At 49.6% G+C, this 18406-nt stretch overlaps 1 long non-coding RNA gene across 4 annotated transcripts in view; it reads right to left on the bottom strand.

Moving 5' to 3' along the window:
• Positions 1-2546: 2546 nt before the first annotated feature.
• The window catches only part of LOC116156830 (uncharacterized), a 77189-nt gene continuing 61329 nt past the window's right edge, over positions 2547-18406 (bottom strand). The window contains exons 3-5 of one of the 4 annotated variants that reach the window (XR_010383885.1): positions 8113-8517; positions 4821-5067; positions 2547-3429 (exon numbers count right to left, since the gene is read on the bottom strand). This is a non-coding gene — a long non-coding RNA (uncharacterized LOC116156830). The other 3 variants (XR_010383887.1, XR_004140710.2, XR_010383886.1) reach the window with 3 other exon arrangements.

The raw sequence follows: 18406 nt of genomic DNA on the forward strand, positions 1-18406 counted from the left end.
TTACCTCCCAAAGGCCCCATCCCCAACACCATCACATAGGGGCTGAGGGCTTCAACATATGAATTTGGTGGCAGGAGAACACATTCAGTCCACAGCACCTAGTATGGAAAAGGATACTATCCATAAGAGAGGACCCCAGGGTCCACTTTCCCACAAAGAACAAGACCATGATGCCCCAGACAGTCCCCAGGGCTCTCTGTCTGGAAGCCAGGAAACACAGAGACACTCTCTCTGGTTCCTCCAGGTCCCCACCCACCCCGGCTCCCGGGCCACTGGGCTGCCAGCACACAACGCCTGCAGCCGCCCGCCCAGGAGCATTAATTGAAAATTAATCCGCTCAGTACGTGCCGATGTGCAAATCAAAGCTAAGTGTCTCAATTAGGAAGAGAAATGGAGTCCGGCACTCTTCTCAGACGCCGGCTTATTTATGGGGATAATATCATTTTTAATGAGGGGAGCTACTAAAAGGCACAACAAATGCAACATTTAATAGAAAAATATTACAGCATTCCATCAGCAGAACGCGGCCGGGAGGGTGGCTTCCGGGGATCCACAACCAACCAGGAGTGTATCTGTGGTTGTGTGTGGGCACACGTGTCTGTGTCAGCACACACGTCTGCACCTGAACATGTGAGAATGTGTATATGGCAGGGAGGGTCTGGAGGGGAGGATGAAGCATTTTTGCTACAAAAGGTGGATTTCCCAGCTACTGCCCACAGTACCCTATTCCAGGGTCTGGGACAGCCAAATAAGAATTCAGGGTATTTTTTAATACAAAGGGCGGGGGGCAGCTGGGCCATCTGGTCCCTGGAGAGCTGTAGGTCTCTGTCACTCACCTCCATGGAGGTCACAAAGCGGGAAATTAAGACTGTAGGGCTCCACCTCCTCTGGGTTCTCCTTGCCATACTGCCGTACATGGGCCATGGCTGTCCCAGCCAGCCACATGGCTGCCAGCTGCAGAACGAGGCCCTCTGGGCACAACCCCATGGCCCCAAGCTGGCACTTAGGCCCAGCCGCCCCCCTCAGCCTTGGTCCCAGGATCAAGAGCCAAGGACTTTGCTTGCCAGACTCAACTCCAAGTTCCTGCCCCCACTGCCCCCACCTCCACTCAGATGTGGTGCAGCCCCAGACCCAGGGTCTACAGTCCCAGCCCAGTATGGCCTCAGTTTTAGCATCTGTGGAATGGGAAAGCAGTTGAAGTGGGCCACTCAGAAGCCAGCCTGCCCTCCCAGCCCCCTACACAACATGGACACATTGACTTCCATGCCTCTGCTCACATGGGACCCCCTCCCGGAATGCAGGTCCCAAATCCTGCCCTCACTTCCCTGCCCAGAGCAGCACCCTGCTGCCCCCACCACGCCCTCAGGCAGCATCTCTGACCACCCCACCCTCCTCAGGCTCCTCACCCATCAGGTGGGAATAACAACGCAACCTGCCTCACAGGGAGGAGACTTGCAGCAGGGAGAGCGTGAGATGCATAGTGCACTCGGTGTACCCCCATCAGCACATGGCCAGAGAGGCTCAAAGTTAGGATGAACTTTGTTGCAGCCATCGGGGTTACAACATTCACCTCTGCCACCTCCTCTCAGCCCCATACAAGCCCACAGTGGCACAAAGTGGGGATTTTTATCCCCACTTCTCAAAAGAGGAACCTGAAGTTCAGAGAGGTTGAGAGACTTGCCTGAGGCCACACAGCTGGTATGATACATCAAAAGGTTTGCAGAGGTTCCAGAGGACACTAGACCCCAGGCCTCCTGACACCAAGACTGGGCTCTCCCATCTCAGAGGAGCCCGAGGGCTCCAAGCCAGGGGACTCAGATCTAACCTGGCTATGCCTCCCACCAGCTGTGTGACTTCGGACTCGTTACTTAACCTCTCTGTGTTTCTGGTTTTTTCGTCAATAAAATGAGGTGATAAGAGCACTTACTTGGTCAGGTTTTGTCAGGGTTAAATGAATTAATACCCATAAAGCCGTTAGAATCAGGCCTGGCACGTGATAAACGTTCCATATGTATTGAGATGTTGTTACTAATAATAGGCCACCCTACTCCCAAATCATTCTCTCCCTGGTCAGGCAGCAAGAGTCATCCATCAAGCAGTCTGCCAAGGTCCTCCAGGCAGGGCCTGCCCCTCCCCCAAATGCCCAGCACGTGAACCAATGTCAGATTCCCGGATCTGGGCAGCGTACCTTCCTAGACACTGTCAGCATTCATTGGGCTGCCGGCTTATGCTTCAGGCATCTTTCTCCATGTGTGTTAGACTTGCATTTCTTTAAGTAAAAAAAAAAAAAAATAAAAAAAAATAATAATAATAATAATAATAATAATAATAATAATAATAATAATAATAATAATAATAATAATACCAAGCAGGAGCAGGTAGGTTTGTGCCCAGTAGCGGGGTTCTAACTGGGCAGTGGCATTAGTGGTTATTCATTTAATATCTGCCTCCACATTGCTTTATGTTCCACGTGCCTCAGTTTTCCTGCAACACCCCAGCACCTAGAAGAATGTCTGGACGTGGTAGGTAATTAATTACTGAAGAGAGCAAAGGGCTGAAGGCAGCCTCTTCCCTGGATGGAGATCTGAGTCTGAGCGCCCTGGGTCTCAGAGGTGGAGACCCCCACCCAAGACCAGGAACCCAAACTGGGGGCTTCCCCTTCCCTCCCAGACCCCAGGAACCTCCAGATTGGCAACATTTGAAAGTTAACTTCCCACAAAAGTCACTCTCCAGGATTAATATTTATTTCTTATGAAATTTAAATTTTTCAGTGTAATTAAATTTTTATTCCTCGTGAGTTATAGATAAAAATATTTATAACTTTCTCTTTCGCGCCACTGAGGATGAGCCTTAGATGGAACCAATTACCCAGGCCTCCTCCTGGTGATCAGGGCCAGGGAGGGGTTCAGAAGGGCTGGTGGGGTGAGAGCTGGCACCCGTCACCCCAGGTAACAGTGTCAGCTCTGCCTCCTGCACCTGAGCAGCAGGGTGATGGGTAAAAGTGGAGGGCTCGGCCCACCCCACCCCCAACCTCCCGGCAAATTACTCAGTGGGTTCTGGGAATCAGGTCCAGAGACAGAGGGCAGAGGAGGCTGGGAGGACAGAAAAATGAAACCAGTAAATGAACAAAGGTAGGAGAGAGGGCAGAGAGGACCCACATCTTCCCACCCCAGCATGGAACGTGGTGGGACACCCTGGCAAAGGCAGCCCGTGTTGCCAAGGAGACTGTGGCTCTGGGGCCTTTAATCACTTTGTGCCCAGAATCATCATGAGTCCTCTTAGATGAGCAGCAGCTTGAAGGGCGCATCTTCAGCAGAGCGGGAGGCATGGCAGAGGAGCCACAAGTCCTGAAGCCAAGCAGGCCAGCGTTCAAATCCTGGTTCTGAATGACCTGGGACACGTTATCTCTCTGAACATCAATTTCTTCATCTGTAAGATGGGGCCGGAAGACAGCATCAGATGATGTGTAAGGAGCCCGGCACACAGCTTGGGCTCCGTTAATGGTGGAGGATCCTGGGCTGTCTTTCTACTGACGGGGAGCTCATTAACTCACAAGGATAGGTCAGCTTGGCTGGAAAGATCCATCTTCTCACTAAAGCTGAGATGTACACCCTTAAAAATGAGGCTCTCTGGACTCCCTGTTATTTCACATACATTGCTCTGGAACACAATTCCCTCAGGCACGGGAGATGAGAACCCACCGTCAAAACCTCCCACGCCCACCACAGGCTGTCAACACAGCCTCAAAACCTGCCCACAAATGTGCTGTCTTGCCGGGAGACTCCATGGGCCCCACAGGGCTCTCGATGCAACAGTGTTATAAGTGGCACATCACACAACAGCCCTCCCTGAACAACGAAGTGCAGTGCGGGAGACACAACAGGGCTGTGTTAACAGTGAAGGTCAATCAGGCACCTGCTTCACCCTCCTTGTCCAGGGCTGGGACTCACCTCCCTAGTGTCCCCAGGGCGGGGACCCAGTCGCTCTTCCTCCTCCCCTCGCCTGGGATGCAGCTTGTGTTCACTAATTAGACCTTTCGCTGGCCCTGAATCATTCCCAGGCCGGGCCAGGGAGGTCATTAAGCCAGAGATAGAGAAGTGTTAAGCCAGCCTCGCTCTGGAGATTTACAAGGCCCAGGCTGGGGAGGATTTATAAGGTTTGTTAAATTTCTAATTGAGTTTAGAGCGCAGTGCCGTGGTCTCAGTGACCAAGATGCACAGACGAGAATTAAAGCAAGTGCAACCATCCCTCACACTCTGAGAAGACGATAGTCTCTCGACTTGCCCCACCTGCCCAGCAGCACAGTCCAAGGGCTGCCAAAAGACAGAGCAGTCCACCCAGCACACCCTGCCCGGCCCCAGGCCCACAGACCAGCCTGGCACAGAGCCGCAGGCCCAGCGTCTGTTTGCGATTGGTTGCTTGTCTGGTTTTATTTTTTGTTGATTCTTTTTTTTTTTTTGAATGGTTAATATACTCACATGGTTCAAAATTCAAAGAGTATAAAGAATACCCTAAGTAATCTCTCTCCCTCCCTGTCATCCAGACACTTAGCTCCCCTTCTAGGAAAAACTCAGTGTTATCAGTCTGGCAAATCATTCAAGATTCACACAAACAAGCCAAGATATACATTCATAAGCGTATATTCTTTTGTATGTTTCCGTATTCTTTTTCCCCCTTGATACATGCCCTATGTACCCTGCTTTTTTTCCGCTTAATACCAGGTTTCAGGAATCTAAAATAGAATGCCAGTTGGTCCGCATCGAACAGGGCGGGGTTTGAATCTCAACTTTGCCTCATGATGTTCTGAAGTTGGCTCATACCTGCTGACAAGGGTCGATTGTGAGCATCCCTTCCCAGCTTCAAGTTCAGTGAAGCGTGTTGGTAGCTTGAAATTCGGCAGGAGTATTTACACCACAGAAATTGGCAAACACCACAAATTGAGGCTTTTGTTTGTCTGTTTGGAGAGCTGATTGTTAAACGCTGACCAGCCCACCACCGGCTTTGCCACTTGTGTGCTGTGTGACTTCAATTCACTTGACCTCTCTCTGAGCCTCAGTTTATTCATACCTAAAATGAGTATAAAACAGTTTTATAATGTGGCCACCAAATATGTGGTGTGCCTGTACCCACGCTGGGCATGAGGGATGCAGAAATGAACAAAGCCCCAGGCCTGCCTGCAAGGGTAGATCTGGTCTAGTGGGGGAGGAGGGGCAGAAATCTAAACAGATAATGCCATTCTGCTAAAGAAATAGTCAGAACAGGGTGACTCCAGGGCAAGAAGAACCTGAGTCCCCAGGTAGGGGTAGGGGTGGCTTCCCTTTATGCTGAGAATTGAAAGAAGGCCAGGAACCCCAAACACAAACTGGGCCTGGAGGGCAGAGTTCCAGAGCCAGTGAAGCAGATTTTATTTCTTCTTAGCTCAGAGAGAGGAAGTTACTAGCCCAAGGTCACACAGCACTGAAGTGGCTGAGCCAGAATTCTAATTTAGATTTTCCTGGCCCGAAGCATGACTCCGTCTCCTACTGCCTTGTCTGCTCTCCACCCAGTCACCAAGCTGTCCTGTAAGACGGCCCTCCTGGCCCTGGGAGGGAGCTCAGGGACACTTCACACTCACACACAGGGAAGGGGTGCCCTCTGTACCCTCCTGACAGGAACTCACACAGTCACAGGGCAGTCAGCATGGTCAGAAACCATCCACTCACTCAGCCTGAGTTTGGAAAAACAAAGGGATCCGGCACCTTGGCAATCCTGGGCTCCCATCCCTGGAACACTAGCGGCTGGACCCCACCCCCAGGCTGCACTGTCCCCCTCCTGCCTCCTCCCATTTTTTTGGCTTTGGTTCTTAAAGCCAACATTCCATGGCTTCCCGTGTGAGGTGCATGCCCACTCATGGGGGCGTGGGTGAGGGAATAAGAAGCCCAGAGAGGAATGGGCTCATCAGCCCCGGAGCACCCCAGAGCTTGGGGTCTCCCAGGAGGGGTCAGTGAGACTCTGCACTATTGTCTGCAGACTTGCATGGGTGATGGGCCCCTCTCCATCCTCCTTGTTCACGCCCCCAGTAATGCCCATGGGATACTGCCTACCGTGGGCCACATGAGAGACGTGGTCCACAAGGAACAAGTCCCGCAAAGTCCCTGCTGTAGTTACATTTCCATTCTGACAGGGGAGACAGAATACAAAACATAAACCGGGAAATTGGCTGATTTCAGATGGTGATAAGTGCTCTAGAAGAAATAAAACAAGCTGGTGAGATAGAAAGGGACCAGGTGTAGTCAGAGAAGGCCTCTCTGAGGAGGTGACATCTGGCCTATCACCCGAAGGACAGGAAGGAACCAGCCCCGTGAAGATATGAGGGAAAGACAGGCCAGGCAGAGGGAACAGCAAGTGCAAAGGCTCAGAGGCCGTGTTTGAGCTGGAGGAGATAACTCTCTGGAACGGGAATGGCCCGCGGGGTCATTAGGCTCACCCAAAACAGAGGCTACACCCAAATGCACACCACATGATGATATGGGACTTCATAGTATCCTTCCTACTCTCTGGGCCTCAGTTTTCCCATCTGCCTATGGGTCCACAGCAAAAAAATTCTAACTTATTGAGAGAATAAAATGAACCCGAGTATGTCGGAGCCTCCCCACTCAGAAGGCATCTCCCCAGGCCTCCTGGGATGGCCCACCTAGAGCCTCGGGGGTCTGAGGGACAATCTGCAGTCCAGGGTGGGGGCCTTCCCTGACCTGAGGACGGGCTCAGTCCTGGAGAAGGCCAAAGGGCTGGGACAGGTTTGCCAGGGTTCTGGCTCCTTAGAGGGACTCAAGAATAATAGGGTTACCCTGCTCAGTGATGCCAAAGGGTTTACTTGTCCAAAGCCCCAAGGTGATTTTGGGGTCCAAGACATGTGAGAAGCCACTGAGCACCCCAACACAGTTTCCAGTCTAGTGGGCCCAATTCATTCCCTCCCTCCCCAGGAAGACACAGGTGAATCATTTCTTGGGGTCTGTCTCTAGGTGGGGAGCCATGGGAGGGTAAGCAACAAGAGTTGAATCCACACCCTGAGCCCTGGAGTGAGGGCTCTTGAAAATGCCTTCCCATTCCCCATGCACATTTACACCACCTACAAACAGGGGTCCTAAATGACCGTCAATCACAGCGACTTCTACCAATCCAAAGGGGAGATGCAGAGCCCTGGGTCCAGAATCTAAGCACCGAGCGCCCCCTGGTGGTTATCATGACACTACAAAGCCGGGCGCCATCAAGTACGGATGCAGAACGCCTGGCTCAGCCCCCTCCAGCAGGGTGGGGAATTGAAGAGCAAAGCCCAGGGCTTCGCCTGGCACAGTGCAAGGTGGGGATGTTGGGGGTGACTTTCAGCCAGTGCCCACTAGAAAAGGACATGCCCTGAGATGGTACAGGACTTGTCCACAGCCACATAGCGAGTAGATTGTACCCAGTGGCCAACAGGAGCATTCATTCATTCAGTCTGACTCACTGAGCTTCTGCCATATGCCAGGCATTATTCTAGGCATAGATAATGACCAAGAGTGAACAAGACAAAGTCCCTGTCCTCGTGAAGCCTGCTTTCTACCCAGGGAAAGGGATGATAAGCACGTGGACAAATATGTGTGCAGGGTGTCGGTGGGAATAGTTCTATAAATCAGAGTAAGGGGAGAGGCAGCAGGGATGCTGTCTTAATCACACAGTCATGGAAGGGCCCCCTATGAAGGGGGGGCGGGTATTTGAGCTGAGACTCATGAAGGTATCGACAGGGAAATATCTAGGGGAAAGCACTCCAGGCAAAGGGAAGAAGTATTCCTTAAAGGAGGAGGTCCTTGGCATGTCCCAGTAACAGCAAGGCCTGGGTGGCCAGAGTGGAGTGAGCAAGGAAGAGAGGGGAGAAGATGAGGTGAGACAGGTGGCGGAGGCCATGTCATACAGGGTCCTGTGCACCACGATAAGGACTTTGGGCTTTATCCTAAGTTGTGATGGGAAGATATGGGAGGGTTTTGAACAACTATGATGGAGCCAGCATCTTTAAGGGCTCCCCGCTACTGAAGGAAAAATAGACTATAAGAGGATGAGGAATGAAAGCAGCTCGTTTGGAGTTAGGAGGCTACTTACTGCAAGATTCCAGATGAGTGATGATGGTGACTTTAATCAGTAGTGGAGGTAATGAAAGTGTCTCAGATTTAAGATACATCTTGCAGGTCAAGCCAAAAGGAGTTTCTGAGATGCTGGCATAGGATATGAGGGAAACAGAAGAAAAGAGGATAAAATTAACATCTGGATGAATATTTCCTGGGATGAGGAAGACAGGAAGGAGAGATCTGGTGAGAGGAGAATCAGGAGTTCCATTTTGGATCCGGTGAGTTTGAGGTCTTAGCCATGATTATTCCAAGTTGGATATAAGACTTTGAAGGTCGGAGTGAATGTGCGGGTCATTAGCATACAGATGGCGCTGAAAGGCATGTTGAGAATCCTGCTTCCATCCAAGGTGAAGAACAGAGAGTAAATGTACCCTCCCACCTGAAACAACAAAGAGAAACCATACAAAATATATGAGACAAGGGTTTTCAGGACACTGGGCATCAGACAACAAAGGACAGTATCCCTGAGAGACAGGAAGCAAACAAGGTGAACCCTAAAATCAACTTAGCTTAATGCCTTGAGGAAGTTTCCAGGCTGCGGAAGAAAAAAATGGGAATGGAGGTGGAGCCTGGGAAGCCCTGTGAGTTGAGGAGATAGAGCTGAGAGTCCAGGGAGACGGAGACAACCAGAATTTGCAGGACAGAGTACTCGAGAGGAGAGACTTACATAGAGAACCCTGGAGCTCTGGAGAGGGTCCCCCTCAAGTATTCATCAGAGTACTGATCGGCCTGGGTGTGGAAGGACAGTCCTCCAGGCTGGGTCAATGGCAATCCAAAGGGATTAGAGAGAACAGTCTCCAGCACTCATACAAGGCCTGGAATAACACCTGTCCTCACCAAGACCAGAAAACCTCATAATTCATGCAGCATTGGGTAGAGTACTCAGAAGAATCTTGCCTCAATAGTGAGGAATCATTATTCCTAAACTAAATGCTACTCTGGACCCATCTAATAAATCTTTCATTTCTTTAAGTTTATTTTTGGAGGAGAGGTAATTAGGTTTTTAGTTATTTATTTATTTATAATGGAAGCAGTGGGGATTGAACCCAGGACCTCGTGTATGCTCTCACTCTACCACTGAGCCATACCCTCCCCCTGCCCACCTAACAAATCTTAAAAGCAAAACCCAAAAGGACCAGACTCTTCCTGCCAATAAAATGCATTCCAGAACAGAGTTCAGAACATTTATACAAAAATAACCAGGAATACAAAAACACCTCATGCATGCATAATTGGAGTATCCAAAAGGATGCAAAAGTACCCAAAAAGGTAAAAATCACAATGTCTGGCATCTAATCAAAGATTTCCAAGACTTGAACAACACTATAAACAACTTGACCTAATCGATATTTACAGAGCACTCCACTCAGCACCATCAGATTGCACATTATTTTCAAGTTCGTATGGAAAATTTAAAAGGTAGAGTCATGAAACAAGTCTGAATAAATTTAAGAGGACTCAAGCCAGACAAAGAATGTTCTCTGACCACAAGGGATTCAAGTAGAAATTGATAACAGAGAACATGAGGAAAATCACCAGATCCTTGGAAACTAAAGAACACACTTTTAATAACCCATGAATCAAATAAGAAATCGAAAGGGAAATTATAAACTACTTTGAACTGAATGAAAATGAAAACACAACACAAAAGAATGACACAAAATTAGTGGCTTGCCACTGTGACAGGACTTAGGAGGAAATTTATAGCACTAAATGCCAATGTTAGGTCTCAAATCATTGACTTCAGCCTCCACCCTAAGAAACTGAGGGGAAGGGAGGGAAATAAGTGAAGAGGATCAAGAGGAACAAACTGCCAGCTATAAAATAAATACGTCCTGGGGGTGTACCTTGCAGCATGGTGACTATAGTTAATAACATCATATTGCATATTGAACATTGCTAAGAGAATAAATCTTAAAAGTTCTCATCACAAGGAAAACAATTTGTAACTATGTATGGTGACATGTTAACTAGACTTACAGTGGTGATCATTTTGCAATATATACAAATATCTAATCATTATGTTGTACACCTGAAACTAATATAATATTGTATGTCAATGGTACCTCAATTTAAAACAAAAATTTTTTTAACTAGTGGGGAAAGTAAATTAAACCCAAAGTAAGCAGAGAAAGGAAATAATAAAGATTATTTATAATAAATAATAAAGAATAGAAATCGACAAAGAAAAGAGAGAAAATCAATAAAGCCAAAAGATGGTTCTTTAAAGAAAGTAAGAAAGTTGATAAATCTCTAGGTAGATTGATAAGGAAAAAAAGACATAAATTACCAATATCAGGAATGAGAGAAATGATATCACTACGGATTCTACAAATATTAGAAGGAATATTATGAACAGCTTTCTGCAAATAAATTTGACAGCTTAGATGAAATGGACAAATTCCTTGAAACACAAACTACCAAAGCTGACTCAAAAGAAAAACCAGATAACTTGAAGAGCCCTATATCTATTAAATAAATTGAATTTACAGTTAAAAACCTTCCAACAAAAAAGCTACAGGACCAGATGATTTCAGTGGCAAACTCCAGCAAACATTTAAGGATGCTGTAATACCAATTCAACAAAAACTCTTCCAGAAAATTAAAGAGGGAAAAACACTTTCCAACTCATTCGATGAGGCCACCATTACTCTAAAAACAAAGCTAGACAAAGACATTACAAGAAAAGAAAACTACAAACCAGTATCTGCTGCTGCCCTGATGTGACAACGTTCCATGGTTGGGTGCAGCAAACTCAAACATTAACCCCGCCAAGGCCGTGCCTGACAGAGGAGGTCTCCCAGCTCCCCAGTGTCTCCAGCGCCCTGTGAGGGCGGGTGGGAGATGCTGAGATGCAGAAGGAATGTAGTTAAGGCTCTGCCTTAGGACCTTCATTTGAATCTAGCTCCTCACTTACTAGCCGTGAGGCCCTGGGCAGGTCACTTCACCTCCTCGAGCCTCAGTTTCCTGTTCTGTGAAATAGTGCCCACTTCAGAGCTGTCGTGAGGATTAAATGAGATTATGGGTGAACGTGCTTCACCCAGTGCCTGGCTCATGGTGAGCACAGAACCCACAGCCGTTGTTGCAGATATTTGTCCCCACCCAGCTTGCCAGGAGGCTCGTGTCCCCCACTCACAGGCAGTCTGGGTCTCCTGAGAGCCTGGGTTCAGAGACCCAGAGAGGCACAGGCTCCCTCCCCCAACATAGTCACATCCCCCGTCCCTCAGCTCATTCAGGGGCTTCATAATAATCGAAATCCCTGAAACCTGGTAATCACCAATCCAGTGTGTGTATTAGCTCTGAGATCTCCAGCCCAGCCGCCGCTTCTCTCCCACTGGGGACCCTCCCACCTCGGCCCTGCTGTGCCCAGGGCAAGGCAGGACCCAGCAGAAGAACACACTCCATCTGTCTCCCTCAGGCGGTGTAGTCCAGGGGCTGAGCGTGGACTCGGGCGGGAGCCCCAGTGCTTGGTCTACTTCCCAGCTCTGTGATTTTAAGGAGGTCATGTGACCTCTCTGTGCTTTAGTTCCCTAATCTATAAAACAGGGCTAAAAATGGTAGCCCCTCAAACAGTTACTGTGTTGGTTAAATCAATTCGTAGATGAATGTGAAGTGCTTACAATGGTGCCTGGTCCCACTAAGCGCCGCGTAAGTACTTACTATCCTTATCATCACCATTATCTGTATCCAGCACGTAGCCTCGCACACAGTAGATTTCAGTGCATGCTTATTGAACAAATGGACAGATGGACGGATTCATTAATGAGCCGACCAACCTCTAAGGGTCCTTGGTTCACAGATAACTGATAACAACGGCTATGAGTTTTGAGTGCCTAGCAGGTGCCAGGTGCTTCATAACACGTGATCTAACTGAATCCTCACAGCAACCCAAGGAAGTGGGGGCCCTTATGCCTGTTTCAAAGATAAAGAAAACATGACTCTTAGAGGTTAACGTGTCCAAGATCACACAGTTATTTCTTCCTCCCCTTTAATTTTTGTTTATACATGATACAAAATCACCGAAGAAAAAAAATTGAGGCAAAATAAAAACAATAAAGATTAAAACCACTTGAGATTCCACACCCAGAAATTTCCATTGTAAGTGTTTGCAGACTATCTTGAAGACTTTCTTCATGCAAATAGATATACATACATTTTTTAACAAAGCTGGGCCCACATTATGCATACCCTGCACTACAACAGAACGCAGCTCTCTTTCCATGTTAATAAATCCTTGCCACCAGCTGCAGCCAGTACTCTATTGTAGAGCCGAACCACAATTTATTTAACCAATTTGCTATTGTGGGATATTTAGGCTGATCCAATTTCTCACCATTTTATGTGATGAATATCCTCTTTATCCATACAACTTTCTGAACTTGTCCAATTATTTCCTTAGGATAAATTCCTAGAAGTGAAATTTCTGAGTCAAAGACAACACACTTATTTAGGGCTTTTCATATATATACACTGCCAAATCGTCTCCCAGAAAAGTTGTATTAATTTATGCTCCCATTGGTGGTAAATGAGATACGGGCCACTAATACTGGGGCTATACAAAACAGATCAAAATGGTGCATTTGTCAGAAAAGGGCAGGCCAAGTTGCAGTAACAAATTAACCCCAAATCGCAGTGGCATAACACAACAAAGATTTATTTGTGTCCCCACCCCTGCCACTGCAGGCTCAATCTGGATCAGCAGAAGGAGAGTCTCTGCCTTGCACAGTGACATTTAGGGACACAAGCTGATGGAGATGGGAGCCCCCTCGCCACCACCATCTTGTAGCTACACCATTTGGAACACAAGACCTCCGCAGTTGCCCCAGAATTGGAGCAGTGAGCAGCCAGGTTCTTAAATGCCTTGGCTCAGAAGTGACACACGTCACCTCCACTCATACTTCCTTGGCTAGAGCTGCCACGCAGCCTGTCTAACTGGGGTGGAAGAGGTGGTTTCCACGTGTCCGGGAAAGGGAGGCCAACCTGATCTGCTACACACCAGCAGCATCTGTTACAAATAATGACGGGTGAAAGCCGCGGAAGGTTTCCTCCGGCAAGAGACATCTGAATTGACTCCTCTTGTTTCCAACTCTGTTGTGGCTTTTCTTAAGAGAGAATTGCTTGGTTCCAAGGTAATGAAGACCTGGGGGAGGGCCAGGGTAGTGAGTCGGACAGTGGGCTGGCGACAAGCCCCCTCAGACCTGCAAGGCAGTCCACCGCCAGCGTGTCCTGGGCTCCTCACCCAGACCCACGTGGGCCCCAAGAAGGCTGGGGCCGGGTCGCCTCTTCCTGCCAAGGCTATGGGAGGCACAGGAGTGAGGCCCACGGGAAATCCTGCCTTTTGTAGCCCACTCAGCCAGCCCCCGAGCACCGTGGGGTCAGCCCACCCCCGTAAGTCAGATGCAAACAGGAAATCAGGGGACAAAAACAGTAAAAATGAGGTTTCTGGAATGAGATTGCCTGGGTTTGTGAACCAGCTGAGCCACTTACCATTTCTGTGACCTTAAGCAAGTTACTTAACTTCTCTGTGCCTCTGTTTCCATCACTCTAAACAGGGACAATTAAGAGTAGCTACCTCCTAGGTCTGTTTCGAGGCTTAAATAAGTCAATATTCCTTCATTTAGCGAGCACACAACAGACACCCTTATGGACACTGGGATTACAGAGGTGACCAAAACAAAGCATTTCCTTCAAGGAGTTCATATTCTCTTAGGGATACAGGCAACAAATAAACCGACAACATATAACATCATTTTTCAGGTGGCAATAAGTGCTATGAAGAAAAATTAAGCAGGGTAAGGGGGAAAGACCGCGGTGGGGAGTGCTGTTTTACCCAGAGTAGATACCTCAAGTGACATCTGAGCTGAGATCCAAATGGAGTAAGAAAGGGAGCCAGGTAGTTATCAGGAGAGAAGTGTTCAGACAGCAGAAAACGTAGGTGCAATGGCCCTGAGGCAGGAGCATGCCAGTGCATATGGCTGGAGCAAGTGAGCAAGAAGCCAGGAAATTTAACCAGAGAGGTGCCCACGGCCATGAGGACTTCAGATTTCACAGTGGGTGAAAAGGGAGGCCACCTAAAGTTTTGTATGGTGTTTAAAACCACACAGCTATGCAACACCAAACGCCTGGTAGGCAAGTGCTCAATAAATGTTTCCCATGATGCCAGTGGTCACGGTGATGAACATGAGGATGATAATGATGATGACCAAGGGAGGGTGGGATTAAGGGTAGGTGCTGAATCTATGTGTACCATAGAGATGGAGCCAGGAATCTGGGAAAATACAAAAATATAAGTGTTTCCATGAAATCAGTCAATCTCTCTCCTTCCTATTCTACCCCTACCCCCATACTGTCCTCCCTCCTAACCTCACTCCCCTAAAGTAAGCCTCAGGATGGAAGGAAAATAAATTATCTTCCAGGCACTAAAAGCTATTTACAAACAGTGTGGAGAGTGGAGGCAGCCTCAGTCAACCCGGACATCAGGCAAGATGGAAGTTGCTGGCAAATCCAGATGCCAGTTTCCTCCTGCCCATTTGAGATGGGAGACAAAAGAGAGGAGGAAGATGAGGATTGGGATGCTGAAGAGACAGAGGGGGAGGGCAGGAGTGAGCAGTGTTCTGGTGGAGGGAGTCCAAGGGTCCAGGAGACTGGCGTTCTCCAGTCACTTGGAGAGCACCCAGGCCCAACAGGGGCCAAGGCTGTGTGACCTTGTCCAAGGTCATCCCAGTGATCTGAGCAGTCTCCTCGCACCCCCTCCCCCAGCTATAGATATGTTTTGGGCAAGGGCGGAGGAGGGACATTTCCTTATGTCTGCTCCTCCCCAACACCTAAATAGAGAGCAGACCTGGGGGGCTGGGATGGAGTGGGGGTGTTTGTTCCCTAATAAGTGTTGCTGCCCCCAGCTGTCTGAGCTGAATGTCCAAGCATGAACACACACAGACACACACACACACGCACACACGAGACCCACACAGACACGCTCTCTACTGAGAGACAATAGAGTCTGCCAGTGAAAAGCAAAGCTTCAGAAGCCAGACTGCGTGTGTTCAAATCCCAGCTCTGCCTCTCACTGCTGTGTGGTCTTGGGCTAGTGACTTCTCCTCTCTGAGCCTCAGTTTCCCCGTCATCAGTTGTTGTGGGGATTAAATGAGTTCATCTGTAGAGCAGCGCCTAGAACTATTCCCAGCACGTAGTAAGAAGTGTGAGGGGCTACTGTCACACATATTTACACAGGCTAGCGGAGGGGGAGCAAAAAGCTCACCCCTTCACTCCCACAGGTCTGCAGACGTGCACATGACACACAGACCCAGTGCACCTGCACACCCCCAAATCCAGAAGGCCGAGAGAGGCATTCCTCTTGGGCTCAGCAGCAGTTCTCCTCTGTCAGCCTGGGGAGACACAGCCCACAGGGCAAACTCTCCCACCGCCCCTCCACCAGCACCATTGCTCAAATCCCCGACCCCCACCCCAGGGCCTGCCCACCTGGCTTCCTTCCCACTGGCAGAATGGCTCCAGCCCAGCCCCAACACGAAGGCAAAGCAGCAAGGGTGGGGTTCCTCTCAGCCAAGCCCTGGGGCTTCTATTCCAGCCTTGAGACTCTTGATCAAACTCTCCTGCAGTCCACCTCCCTCCTTCCCACAGCACCAGACTTGGCTTCTCACATCCCCACTGCAACCCTGTCACCTGTCCGCTCAAAAGCCTCCCGAGGCTCCCCAGAGAGTGGGGCCTACAAGCCAAAATCTTTCACCTGGTATTGAAGGCCCTTCAGATCTGATCCCAACCTGCCTCACCAGCATCTGCATCTATGTCTTGGTACGCATCGTCATGGCCAGTGGAACCAGTGCCCACCACTGTCTCCCACCTCCTGTTCTGCCTGCCTGGAGTCACCTGTTGTGTCTCCTCCTGCCTTGACCTAACTGATCCCTTATGGTCTGGGTCAAAGCCTGCTTAGTCTGTGGAACTTTCTGTAAACACTGAAGTCAGAAGACACCAGATTCTCCATCCCTCGGGCACCTGCCTCTGGGCTCCACCTACCCAGGGACACCTCTTACACCCTCCTCAGCCCACTGGCTGTCATGGGTCTGTGATGCTGCGAGCACAGGGACCTGGTTCCCTTCATCCCGGGACATCCAGGGGGCAGCAGAGAAAAGATCCAGGCTCGCCATTATTAAACATTTGTATGAGGAAGAGAAGAAGGAGGAAACAGATGGAAAGAAGACCGTTCTGGAAATGGTCAGATCTGTGCCTGAGCCTCAGGAGTGATAACTGATGCTTATTGAGAACCGACCTGCAGGCACTGTTCCAGCTGCCAGTTCTGTGAAGTCGGTGCTAGAGGAAACTGAGGCACAGAGAGGCTGCCTGGTTTGAAATCACAGCCAGGGAGAGACAGAGACAGGAGTCAAACAGGAAAACTGGCAGGAGCCTGGGCTTTTGTCATCACTCTTGACTGCATCTGGAAAAAGCAGATTTCTTTTAAAAAGTTAGAGAGTTGAGATCCCCCCACCCCTTGGGCAGCAGGTCAGTTCACCAGGGAGCCACTCTGGGCTGAGCTGGTCTCCCAGAGGGACGCACGGATGAATGAGGGGCCTGACCACAGAGGTGGAGGCTCCAGCCTCCCCCCAGGCCCGGGAAGGCAGCTGTGCTCTGCGCTGGTCTGTCCCTTCTCCACCACTGAGTAAAAGTCACTCTGCCTCTGTCTGGTTCACAGCTGTCAGATCTACAAGTGGGCAGTCGGGGCAGAACAAACGTGGCCAGGAGGTAGGAGAGGTGGGATCGTAGGCAGGAGGTGAGGCTGGAGATGAGCTACTGTCCCCGGAGCCAGAGGAGTGCAGCCCCAGGGTGTGTGCAGGCTTGTGTGTGTGTGTGCGTGCGTGCGCGCACGCACTGTCAGCAACGGGAGGCCTGGAGCGGGCAGGGGCATCCCCGTGTGTGGCAGCAAGTGCAGCTCCACTTCTCCCAAAGGTACACAGATTCTCAAAACCACAGGCCAGGGGCTCGCAGTCCTCAGCCCCATCAGCATCACCAGACCCTCTTGCACATCTGCCACCGGGCACGGACCCAGACCTGGCGCAGACCCGTAGAGGGTGGTGGGGGCTTCGGGAGAGGAGAGCCCACGGGTGTGATTGGGACCTGGAGGCAGTGCTGACAGAGGCTGTCAACAAAGACAAACCAGCTCCGAACAGGGATAGAGCCAAAGCTGCAGATCAGGCCCCAGAGGGGGAACTACAGAAGGAGGGCTCGCCTTCAGAAACCTTTGAGATAGGGAGCTGGTCCGGTGAAATGTCCACCTCTGCTATCCGGCAGCAAGTAGGGAAGGATCCCTCCCAACACGCAGGTACCAGAACTCAGCTAAAGAGTCCGGACTGAAGCGAGCCAGCCATCATCTGGTCCTCCCAGCCCCAGGCCAAAGATGGGGCTTCAGAGTTGAGGGGAAAAGAGCAGAGAATAAAATAAGCAGTAATAGATGTTCCCACAGAGCCCTGTGGGGGCCTGGAAGAGAGAGAAGTTAATCCTGCAAAGCCCTTGCAGACTCCAGGGTGGATTATCAAAGAGCTAGACTGTGAGGACTCAGAGAAGTTGTGATCACATCTCAATCCGTGACCCCATTCGCTATTTCAGAGAGACCCAGCCATCAGGGAAGGCCACAATCTCCAGGTATATGCACTGCAGAGAGTTTTTTACATGAAGCTTCATGCTCTCCCATGGGAACTGGATACACAAAGCAGAGGTGGTGGGGAAAGGGACCGTTGGTGACTGTCTAGGGAAGTGCTGGGAGCTTGGGTCAGGCTGTGTGGGTCAGCATTGGTGGCCGGGGCTTGGATACAGCCAGAGAAGGTACTCTGATTCTATCTCCAGTGGAGAGAAAAAAGATGCAGAGAACAAGGATGTAGACTGGCAGTGATCTGAGAATCCCAGTTGGCTGTGATGGCTGCGTCCCAGGTGGGACCGCCGGCGTAGGACTCACAGAAGTCCCAGTGGGCCATGTCATCCAGTGTCGTGGGTTGAATTGTGGCCCCCAAAAGATATATCCACCTAGAGCCTCAAGATGTGACCTTAGTTGAAATAAGGATCTTTGCAGATATAATTAAGGTAAAGATCTCAAGATGAGATCATCCTGGATTAGTGGGCCCTGAATCCAATGACAAGCATCCTCAGAAAAGGATAACAGACCTAAGAAACGAACACATTTGGTGACTGTTCCAGTTATCCACTGTTGCATAACAAACTCCCCCCAAACCTAGTGGTTTAAAACAACAACAATTTACCATTTC

Source organism: Camelus dromedarius, chromosome 14 (assembly GCF_036321535.1).
Source record: "Camelus dromedarius isolate mCamDro1 chromosome 14, mCamDro1.pat, whole genome shotgun sequence".
Classification (NCBI taxonomy): domain Eukaryota; kingdom Metazoa; phylum Chordata; class Mammalia; order Artiodactyla; family Camelidae; genus Camelus; species Camelus dromedarius.